This window comes from Bos javanicus, unplaced genomic scaffold (genome assembly GCF_032452875.1).
Source record: "Bos javanicus breed banteng unplaced genomic scaffold, ARS-OSU_banteng_1.0 tig00002907_1, whole genome shotgun sequence".
Classification (NCBI taxonomy): Eukaryota; Metazoa; Chordata; class Mammalia; order Artiodactyla; family Bovidae; genus Bos; species Bos javanicus.
Window position 1 is genome coordinate 71,812 of NW_026893882.1, and position 9,982 is coordinate 81,793.

A 9,982-nucleotide genomic window follows, 5' to 3' on the forward strand; every position below is an offset into this window, starting at 1 on the left:
TATCTGTGTCTCTAAGTATGTGTGTCTCTCAGTGTGTTTTTGTCTCTCTCTCAGTGTGTGTGTCCCTTTCAGTGTGAGTGTTTCTGGTTCTTAGCGTGTGTGTGTCTCTCAATATATGTGTCTCTCTCTCACTGTGTATGTCTCTCTCAGTGTGTGTGTGTTTTTCTCTCTCTCACTGTGTGCGTGGCTAACTCTCAGTGTGTGTGGATCTTTCAGTGTGTGTGTGTGTGTCTGTATGTGTCCCCACAGTGTCTCTGTTTGTGTGTCTCCCATTATGTCTCTCCAAGTGTGTATGTCAGTCTCGCTGTGTGTCTGCCTCAGTGTTCTGTGTCTCTTTTTAGTGTCTGTGTGAATCTCTCAGTGTGTGTGACTCTCAGTGTGTTTGTGTCTCTCAGTCAGTGTTTAAGTCTCTCTTTGTGTGTGTGTCTCTGTGTGTGTTTCTCTCTCTCAGTGTGGATGTCTCTTTCTCACTCAGTGTGTGTGTGTATCTCTCCCTGATGTGTATGTCTCTAAGTGTATGTGTGTCTCTCTCAGCGTGTGTGTCAGTCTCAATTTGTGTGCCTCTGTGTGTCTCTCAGAATGTGTGTCTCTCAGTGTGTTTGTGTGTCTCTCTCAGTGTGTGTGTCTTGTTTAGTGTGAGTGTTTCTGGTTCTTAGCGTGTGTGTGTGTCTCTCTTTGTGTATGTCTCTCAATGTGTGTGTGTCTCCCTGTGAATGTGTGTGTCTCTCTCTTGTGTGTGACTCTCAGTGTGGTTTTGTCTCACTCTCAATGTGTGTGACTCTCACAGTGTGTGTGTCTTGCTCTCTGATGGTGTGGGTCTCAGTGAGTGTCTGTGGGCATGTTCTCTCAGTGTGTGTGTGTGTCTGTTTCTCAGTGTGTGTGTGTGTCTCTCTCTCTATGTGTTTCAGTGTGTTTCTCTCAGTGTGCATATCTCTATGTTGTCTCTCTGTTTTTGTGTCTCTCTCTCAGTGTTTCAGTCTTTCTCTGTGTGTGTTTCTCTCTCAGTGTGGATGTCTCTCTATCTCTCAGTGTGTGCATGTGTCTCTCTGTATGTATATGTCTCTAAGTGTGTGTGTGTGTCTCATTGTGTGTCTCACAATGTCTTTGTCTCTCTCTCACTGTATATGTCTCTCTCAGTGTGTGTCTCTCAGTGTGTGTTTCTCCTTCTCAGTGTGGATGTCTGTCTCATTGTATGTGTCTCTCAGTGTGCCTGTGTCTCTGTATATTGTTCATTCTCTCTTTCACAGTGTGTGTCTCTCTCGTGTGTGTCTCTCTCAGTGCTTGTGTGTTTGTCTCTCTCTCTTAGTGTGCATGGCTAACTCTCAGTATGTGCAGGTCTTTTTCCTTGTGTGTATGTCTGTCATTGTGTGTGTCTATGTGTGACTCTCACAGTGTCTCTGTTCATGTGTCTTCTGGTGTGTCTCTCTTAATGTGTGTGTCTGTCTCATTTTGTGTCTGCCTCAGTGTTTTGTGTCTGCTTTTAGTGTTTGTGTGTATTTTAGTATATTTGTTTCTCTCACTGTGTGTGTGACTATCAGTGTGTTTGTGTCTGTCTCTCACTTTGTATGTTTCTCTTATTGGGTGTGTGTCTTAGTATGTGTTTATCTCTCAGTGTGGATCTCTCTCTTTCTCTCAGTCCACGTGGGTCTCTCTCTCCATATGTCAGTCTTTATGTGTGTTTGTCTCAGTGTGTGTGTCTCACAATGTTTGTGTCTCTCTCTCAGTGTGTATGTCTCTCTCAGTGTGTGTGTTTCTCAGTTTGTTTTCCTCCTTCTCAGTGCAGATGTCTGTCTCTCTCAGTGTGTGTCTCTCTCTCAGTGTGTGTGTGTCTCTCTAAGTGTGTATGTGTCTCTGTGTGTTGCGTGTTCCCTCTTTCACAGTGTGTGTCTCTGTCAGTGTGTGTGTGCTTCTCTGTGTGTGTGTCTCTGTGTGACTCTCAGTGTCTCTGTTCTTGTGTCTCCCGGTGTGTCTCTCTCTCTCAATGTGTGTGTGTCTGTCTCATTGTGTGTCTGCCTCAGTGTTTTGTGTCTATTTTTAGTGTCTGTGTGTGTCTCTCAGTATGTGTGTTTCTCCCTCCCAGGTGTGTAGGTGGGTATCTCTCTCTCAGTGTTTGTGTGTCTCTCTTAGTGTGGGAGTTTGTGTGTCTCTCTCTCTGTGTATATTTCTCTCCCTCAATGTGTGTGTGTGTCTCGCTCTCAGGAATGTGTTTGTCTTCCTGGATGTGGGTGTCTCTCTCAGCATGTATGTCATTCTCAATTTGTGTGTCTTTGTCTGTGTCTCTCAGTATGTGTGTCTCTCAGTGTGTTTTTGTCTCTCTCTCAGTGTGTGTGTCCCTTTCAGTGTGAGTGTTTCTGGTTCTTAGCATGTGTGTGTCTCTCAATATCTGTGTCTCTCTCTCATTGTGTATGTCTCTCTCAGTGTGTGTGTGTTTTTCTCTCTCGCACTGTGTGCGTGGCTAACTCTCAGTGTGTGTGGATCTTTCAGTGTGTGTGTGTCTGTGTGTGTGTCTCTCTGTGTGTCCCCACAGTGTCTCTGTTCGTGTGTCTCCCATTATGTCTCTCCCTCTAAGTGTGTGTGTCGGTCTCGCTGTGTGTCTGCCTCAGTGTTGTGTGTCTCTTTTTAGTGTTTGTGTGAGTCTCTCAGTGTGTGTGACTCTCAGTGTGTTTGTGTCTCTCAGTCAGTGTTTAAGTCTCTCTTTGTGTGTGTGTCTCTGTGTGTGTTTCTCTCTCTCAGTGTGGATGTCTCTTTCTCACTCAGTGTGTGTGTGTATCTCTCCCTGATGTGTATGTCTCTAAGTGTATGTGTGTCTCTCTCAGCGTGTGTGTCAGTCTCAATTTGTGTGCCTCTGTGTGTCTCTCAGAATGTGTGTCTCTCAGTGTGTTTGTGTGTCTCTCTCAGTGTGTGTGTCTTGTTTAGTGTGAGTGTTTCTGGTTCTTAGCGTGTGTGTGTGTCTCTCTTTGTTTGTCTCTCAATGTGTGTGTGTCTCCCTGTGAATGTGTGTCTCTCTCTTGTGTGTGACTCTCAGTGTGGTTTTGTCTCACTCTCAATGTGTGTGACTCTCACAGTGTGTGTGTCTTGCTCTCTGATGGTGTGGGTCTTGGTAAGTGTCTGTGGGCATGTTCTCTCAGTGTGTGTGTGTCTGTTTCTCAGTGTGTGTGTGTGTCTCTCTCTCTATGTGTTTCAGTGTGTTTCTCTCAGTGTGCATATCTCTATGTTGTCTCTCTGTTTTTGTGTCTCTCTCTCAGTGTTTCAGTCTTTCTCTGTGTGTGTTTCTCTCTCAGTGTGGATGTCTCTCTATCTCTCAGTGTGTGCATGTGTCTCTCTGTATGTATATGTCTCTAAGTGTGTGTGTGTGTCTCATTGTGTGTCTCACAATGTCTTTGTCTCTCTCTCACTGTGTATGTCTCTCTCAGTGTGTGTCTCTCAGTGTGTGTTTCTCCTTCTCAGTGTGGATGTCTGTCTCATTGTATGTGTCTCTCAGTGTGCCTGTGTCTCTGTATATTGTTCATTCTGTCTTTCACAGTGTGTGTCTCTCTCGTGTGTGTCTCTCTCAGTGCTTGTGTGTTTGTCTCTCTCTCTTAGTGTGCATGGCTAACTCTCAGTATGTGCAGGTCTTTTTCCTTGTGTGTATGTCTGTCATTGTGTGTGTCTATGTGTGACTCTCACAGTGTCTCTGTTCATGTGTCTTCTGGTATGTCTCTCTTAATGTGTGTGTCTGTCTCATTTTGTGTCTGCCTCAGTGTTTTGTGTCTGCTTTTAGTGTTTGTGTGTATTTTAGTATATTTGTTTCTCTCACTGTGTGTGTGACTATCAGTGTGTTTGTGTCTGTCTCTCACTTTGTATGTTTCTCTTATTGGGTGTGTGTCTTAGTATGTGTTTATCTCTCAGTGTGGATCTCTCTCTTTCTCTCAGTCCACGTGGGTCTCTCTCTCCATATGTCAGTCTTTATGTGTGTTTGTCTCAGTGTGTGTGTCTCACAATGTTTGTGTCTCTCTCTCAGTGTGTATGTCTCTCTCAGTTTGTGTGTTTCTCAGTGTGTTTTTATCCTTCTCCCTTTGGATGTCTCTTGTGTGTGTGTGTCTCTCTCTCTCTGTATGTATATGTATCTAAGTATGTGTGTGTGTCTCAGTGTGTGTGTCTCACAATATTTGTTTCTCTATTGCAGTGTGTGTCTCTCTCAGTGTTTGTGTTTTTCAGAGTGTGTTTATCCTTCTCAGTGTGGATGTCTCTATCTCAGAATGTGTGTGTGTCTCTCTCTGTAGGTGTGTGTCTCTCTCTATATGTGTGTGTCTCTCTCTGTATATGTGTATGTCTCTAAGTGTGTGTGTGTCTCAGTGTGTGTGTCTCACAATGTTTGTGTCTCTCTCTGTGTGTATGCCTCACTCAGTGTGTGTTTCTCAGTGTGTGTTTCTCCTTCTCAGTGTGGATGTCTGTCCTTCTCATTGTGTGTGTGTCTGTCTCATTGTGTGTCTGCCTCAGTGTTGTGGGTCTCTTTCATAGTGTCTGTGTGTTTCTCTCAGTATTTGTGTCTGTCCCTGTATGTTCTGTATATGTCTTTCTAAGTATGTGTATGTCTCTAGGTGTATGTGTGTATCTCAGTGTGTGTCTCTCTCAGTATGTGTGTCTCTCTTTCTCTGTGTGTCTCTGTGTGACTTTCACAGTTTCTCTGTTCGTGTGTCTCCCGGTGTGTCTCTCTCTCTCAGTGTGTGTTTATCTCAGTGTGTTTTTTTCTCTGTCTCAGTGTGTCACTCTCAGTGTGTCTGTGTCTCCCTCTCAGTGTGTGTGACTCTCTAAGTATGTGTGTGTTGCTCTCTGACTGTGTGTGTCTCTGTGGGTCTCTTTGGATCTCTCTCTGTGTGTGTGTGGTGTGTCTCTCTCTGTATGTGTATGTCTATAAATGTGTGTGTGTCTCACAATGTTTGTGTCTGTCTCAGTGTGTATATCTCTCTCAGTGTGTTTGTCTCTCAGTGTGTGTTTCTCCTTCTCAGTGTGGATGTCTATCTCAGTGTGTGTGTGTCTCTCTCAGTGTGTGTGTGTCTCTGTATGTTGTGCATTAACTATTTCACGGTGTGTGTCTCTCTCATGTGTATGTCTCTCTCAGTGTGTGTGTGTCTCTCAGTGTGTGTGTCTCTGTTTGACTCTCACAGTGTCCCTGTTCACGTGTCTCCTGGTGTGTCTCTCTCTCAATGTGTTTGTGTCTGTCTCAGTGTCTGTGTCTATTTCAGTGTGAGTGTTTCTGGTTCTTAGCATATGTGTGTGTCTCTCTCTGTATGTGTATGTCTCTCAGTGTGTGTGTGTCTTACTGTATATGTGTGTCTCTCTCTCTTGTGTGTGTATCTCTCAGTGCATATGTCTCTGTGTGTCTCTCAGCGTGTGTAACTCTCAATGTGTTTGTGTCTCTCTCTCAGTGTGTGTGACACTCTCAGTGTGTGTGTCTCACAATGTCTGGGTCTCTCTCTCACTGTATATGTCTCTCTCAGTATGTGTGTCTCAGTGTGTGTGTGTGTCTCTTTCAGGGTGTGTGTCTATGTGTGTCTCTGTGTGAGTGTGTCTCCCATTGTGTTTCTCAATGTGTGTGTTTCTGTCTCACTGTGTCTGCCTCAGAGTTGTGTGTCTGTTTTTACTGTTTGTGTGAGTCTCTCAGTGTGTTTGTGTCTCTCAGTGTGTGTGAGTCTCTCTCTCTGTATATCTGTGTCTCTAAGTTTGTGTGTGGGTGTCGCAGTGTGTGTCTCACAATGTTTGTGCCTCTCACTCAGTGTGTATGTCTCTCTCAGTATGTGTGTCTCTCAGTGCGTGTTTCTCCTTTTCAGTGTGGATGTCTGTCTCATTGTGTATGTCTTAGTGTGTGTATGTGTCTGTTTCTCAGTGTGTATCTGTGTCTCTCTGTGTGTGTGTCTATCTCTGTATGTGTATGTGTCTCAGTGTGTGTGTGTGTCTCACTGTGAATGTCTCTATGTGTCTTTGTATTTCCTCTCTGTGTTTGTGTCTCTCTGTCAGTGTTTAAGTCTCTCTTTGTATGTGTGTCTCTGTGTGTGTGTTTCTCTCTCTCAGTGTGGATGTCTCTCTCTCTCAGTGTGAGGGTTCTCAGTGTGTGTCTCTTGTGTCTCTGTGTTGCCTCTCTGTGTTTTTGTCTCTCAGTCTGTGTTTAAGTCTCTCTTTTTGTGTGTGTCCATGTGTGTGTTTCTCTCTCTCATTGGGGATGTCTCTCTCTCTCTCTCTCTGTGGTGTGTCTCTCTCTATATGTGTATGTCTCTAAGTGTGTGTTTCCCATTGTGTGTGTCTCACAATGTTTGTGTGTCTCTCTCAGTGTCTATGTATTTCTCAGTGTGTGTGTCTCTCAGTGTGTGATTTTCTTTCTCAGTATGGATATCTCTCCCTCAGTGTGTGAGTGTGTTTCTCTCTGTATGTATATGTCTCTAAGTGTGTGTGTGTGTCTCAGTGTGTGTGTCTCAGAATATTTGTGTCTCTCTTGCAGTGTGTATGTCTCTCTCAGTGTGTGCATCTCTCAGTGTGTGTTTCTCCTTCTCAGTGTGGATGTCTGTCTTTCTCAGTGTTGTGTCTCTCTCAGTGTGTGTGTGTCTCTGTATGTTATATGTTAACTATTTCACAGTGTGTGTCTCTCTCATATATATGTCTCTTTCAGTATGTGTGTGTCTCTGTGTATGTGTCTCTGTGTGACTTTCACAGTGTCCCTGTTCATCTGGCTCCCAGTGTGTCTCTCTCTCAATGTGTTTGTGTCTGTCTCAGTGTCTGTGTCTATTTCAGTGTGAGTTTTTCTGGTTCTTAGCATATGTGTGTCTCTCTCTGTATGTGTCTGTGTGTCTCTCTCTGTATGTGTCTGTGTGTGTGTGTCTCACTGTGTATGTGTGTGTCTCTCTCTTGTGTGTGTTTATGTCTGTGTGTCTCTCTGTGTCACTCAGTGTGTGTGACTCTCTCAGTGTGTATGCGTTGCTCTCTGTGTGTGTCTCTGTGGGTCTTTTTGTGTGTGTCTCTCTCAGTCTGTGTATGTGTCTGTTTCTCAGTGTGTGTCTGTGTCTCTCTCTGTGTGTGTCTCTCTCTGTATGTTTATGTGTCTCAGTGTGTGGGTTCTCAGTGTGTCTCTATGTGTCTCTGTGTTGCCTCTCTGTGTTTTTGTCTCTCAGTCAGTGTTTAAGTCTCTCTTTTTGTTTGTGTTTGTGTGTGTGTTTCTCTCTCTCATTGGGGATGTCTCTCTCTCTCTCTCAGTGTGTGGTGTGTCTCTCTCTGTATGTGCATGTTTCTAAGTATGTGTTTCCCATTGTGTGTGTCTCACAGTGTTTGTGTGTCTCTCTCAATGTGTATGTATTTCTCAGTGTGTGATTCTCTTTCTCAGTGTGGATGTCTCTCTCTCCCTCAGTGTGTGTGTGTGTCTCTCTCTGTATGTATATGTCTCTAAGTGTGTGTGTGTCTCAGTGTGTGTGTCTCACAATATTTGTGTCTCTCTCTCAGTGTGTATGCCTCACTCAGTGTGTGTTTCTCAGTGTGTGTTTCTCCTCAGTGTGAATGTCTGTCTCTCTCATTGTGTGTGTGTCTGTATCATTGTGTGTCTGCCTCAGTGTTGTTAGTCTCTTTCTTAGTGCCTGTGTGTTTCTCTCAGTATGTGTGTCTGTCCCTGCAAGTTTTGTATGTGTCTTTCTAAGTATGTGTATGTCTCTATGTGTGTGTGTGTCTCAGTGCATGTCTCTGTCAGTGTGTATGTGTCTCTGTGTGACTCTCACAGTGTCTCTGTTCGTGTGTCTCCCAGTGTGTCTTTTTCTCAGTGTGTGTGTATCTCCATGTGTTTGTTTTCCTGTCTCAGTGCGTGTGGCTCTCAGTGTGTTTGTGTCTCTCTGTGTGTGTGACTCTCTCAGTATGTGTGTGTTGCTCTCTGACTGTGTGTGTCTCTGTGGGTCTCTTTGGGTCTCTCTCTCTCTCAGTGTGTGGTGTTTCTCTGTATGTGTATATCTCTAAGTGTGTGTGTGTCTCATTGTGTGTGTCTCACAATGTTTATGTGTCTCTCTCAGTGTGTATGTCTCTCTCAGTGTGTGTCTCTCAGTGTGGGTTTCTCCTCAGTGTGAATGTCTGTCTTTCTCAGTGTGTGTATGTCTCTCTCAGTGTGTGTGTGTCTCTCTCAGTGTGTGTGTGTCTCTCAGTGTGTGTTTCTCCTCAGTGTGAATGTCTGTCTCTCTCAGTGTGTATGTCTCTCTCAGTGTGTGTCTCTCAGTGTGTGTTTCTCCTCAGTGTGAATGTCTGTTTTTCTCAGTGTGTGTATGTCTCTCTCAGTGTGTGTTTCTCCTCAGTGTGAATGTCTGTCTTTCTCAGTGTGTGTATGTCTCTCTCAGTGTGTGTGTGTCTCTCTGTGTGTGTCTCTGTCTGACTCTCACAGTGTCTCTGTTCATGTGTCCCCGTTATGTCTCTCTCTCAATGCGTGTGTGTTTGACTCATTTTGTTTGCCTCAGTGTTGTGTGTCTTTTTAGTATCTCTCTATTTTTGTGTGTCTCTCCATATGTGTCTCTCCCTCCCAGTTGTGTGTGTGTGTGTTTCTCTCTCAGTGTTTGTGTGTCTCTCTCAGTGTGGGAGTGTGTGTCTCACTCTCAGGAGTGTGTTTCTCTTCCTGGAAGTGGGTGTCTCTCTTAGCATGTGTGTCACTCTCAAATTGTGTGTCTCTCAGTATGTGTGTCTCTCAGTGTGTTTTTATCTCTCTCTCAGCATGTGTGACTCTCTCAGTGTGTGTGTCTCTCTCTCTGAGTGTGTGTTTCTCTGTGCATCTCTGTGTGTGTGGCTCTCTCATTGTGTGTGTGTCTGTTTCTCTGTGTGTGTCTGTGTCTGTGTGTGTGTGTCTCACTCTCTGTATGTGTCTCAGTGTGTGGCTTTCAGTGTGAATGTCTCTATTTGTCTCTGTGTTGTCTCTCGGTATTTGTGTCTCTATGTCAGTGTTTATGTCTCTCTCTCTCTGTGTCTCTCTGTTTGTGTCTCACTATCAGTGTGTATGTCTCAGTGTGCGTTTCTCCTTCTCAATGTGGATGTCTCTATGTGTCTCTGTGTTGCCTCTATGTGTTTGTCTCTCTCTTTCAGTGTTTAAGTCTCTTTTTGCATGTCTCTGTGTGTGTTTCTCTCTCTCAGTGTGTATGTCTCTCTCTCTCAGTGTGTGTGTGTGTCTCTCTCTGTATGTGTATGTCTCTAAGTGTGTGTGTCTCAGTGTGTGTGTCTTACAATGTTTGTGTGTCTTTCTCAGTGTGTATGTCTCTCTCAGTGTGTGTGTGTCTCTGTATGATGTTTGTCCACTCTTTCACAGTGTTTGTCTCTCTCATGTGTGTTTCTATCTCAGTGTGTTTGTGTCTCTCTGTGTGTGTGTCACTGTGACTCCATAATGTCTCTGTTCTGTGTCTCACATTGTGTCTCTCTCTCGATGTGTGTGTGTCTGTCTCATCATGTGTCTTCCTCAGTGTTGTGTGTCAGTTTTTAGTAGTAGTCTCTAGTAGTCTCTCAGTGTGTGTGCCCCTCAGTAGGTTTGTGTGTCTCTCTCAATGTGTGTGACTCTCAGTCTGTTGGTGTCTCTCTCTCAGTGTGTGTATATCAATGTGTTTGTTTCTCTGTCTCAGGGTGTGGGACTCTCATTGTGTTTGTGTCTCTCTCAGTGTGTTTTTATTTCAGTGTGCATTTCTCCTTCTCTGTGTGGGTGTCTGTCTCAGTGTATGTGTCTCTCTCAGTGTTTTTGTCTCTCTGTTTGTTGTGTGTTCACTCTTTCACAGTGTGTCTCTCTCTTGTGTGTGTCTCTCTCAGTGAGTGTGTGTGTTTGTCTCTATCTCTCAGTGTGTGTGGCTATCATTGTGTGTCTGTCTCTATCAGTGTGTGTGTATCTTTCAGTGTGTGTGTATCTGTGTGTGTGTCCCTGTGTGTCTACACAGTGTCTCTGTTCGTGTGTCTCCCATTGTGTCTCTCCCTCTATGTGTGTGTCTGTCTCACTGTGTGTCTGCCTCAGTGT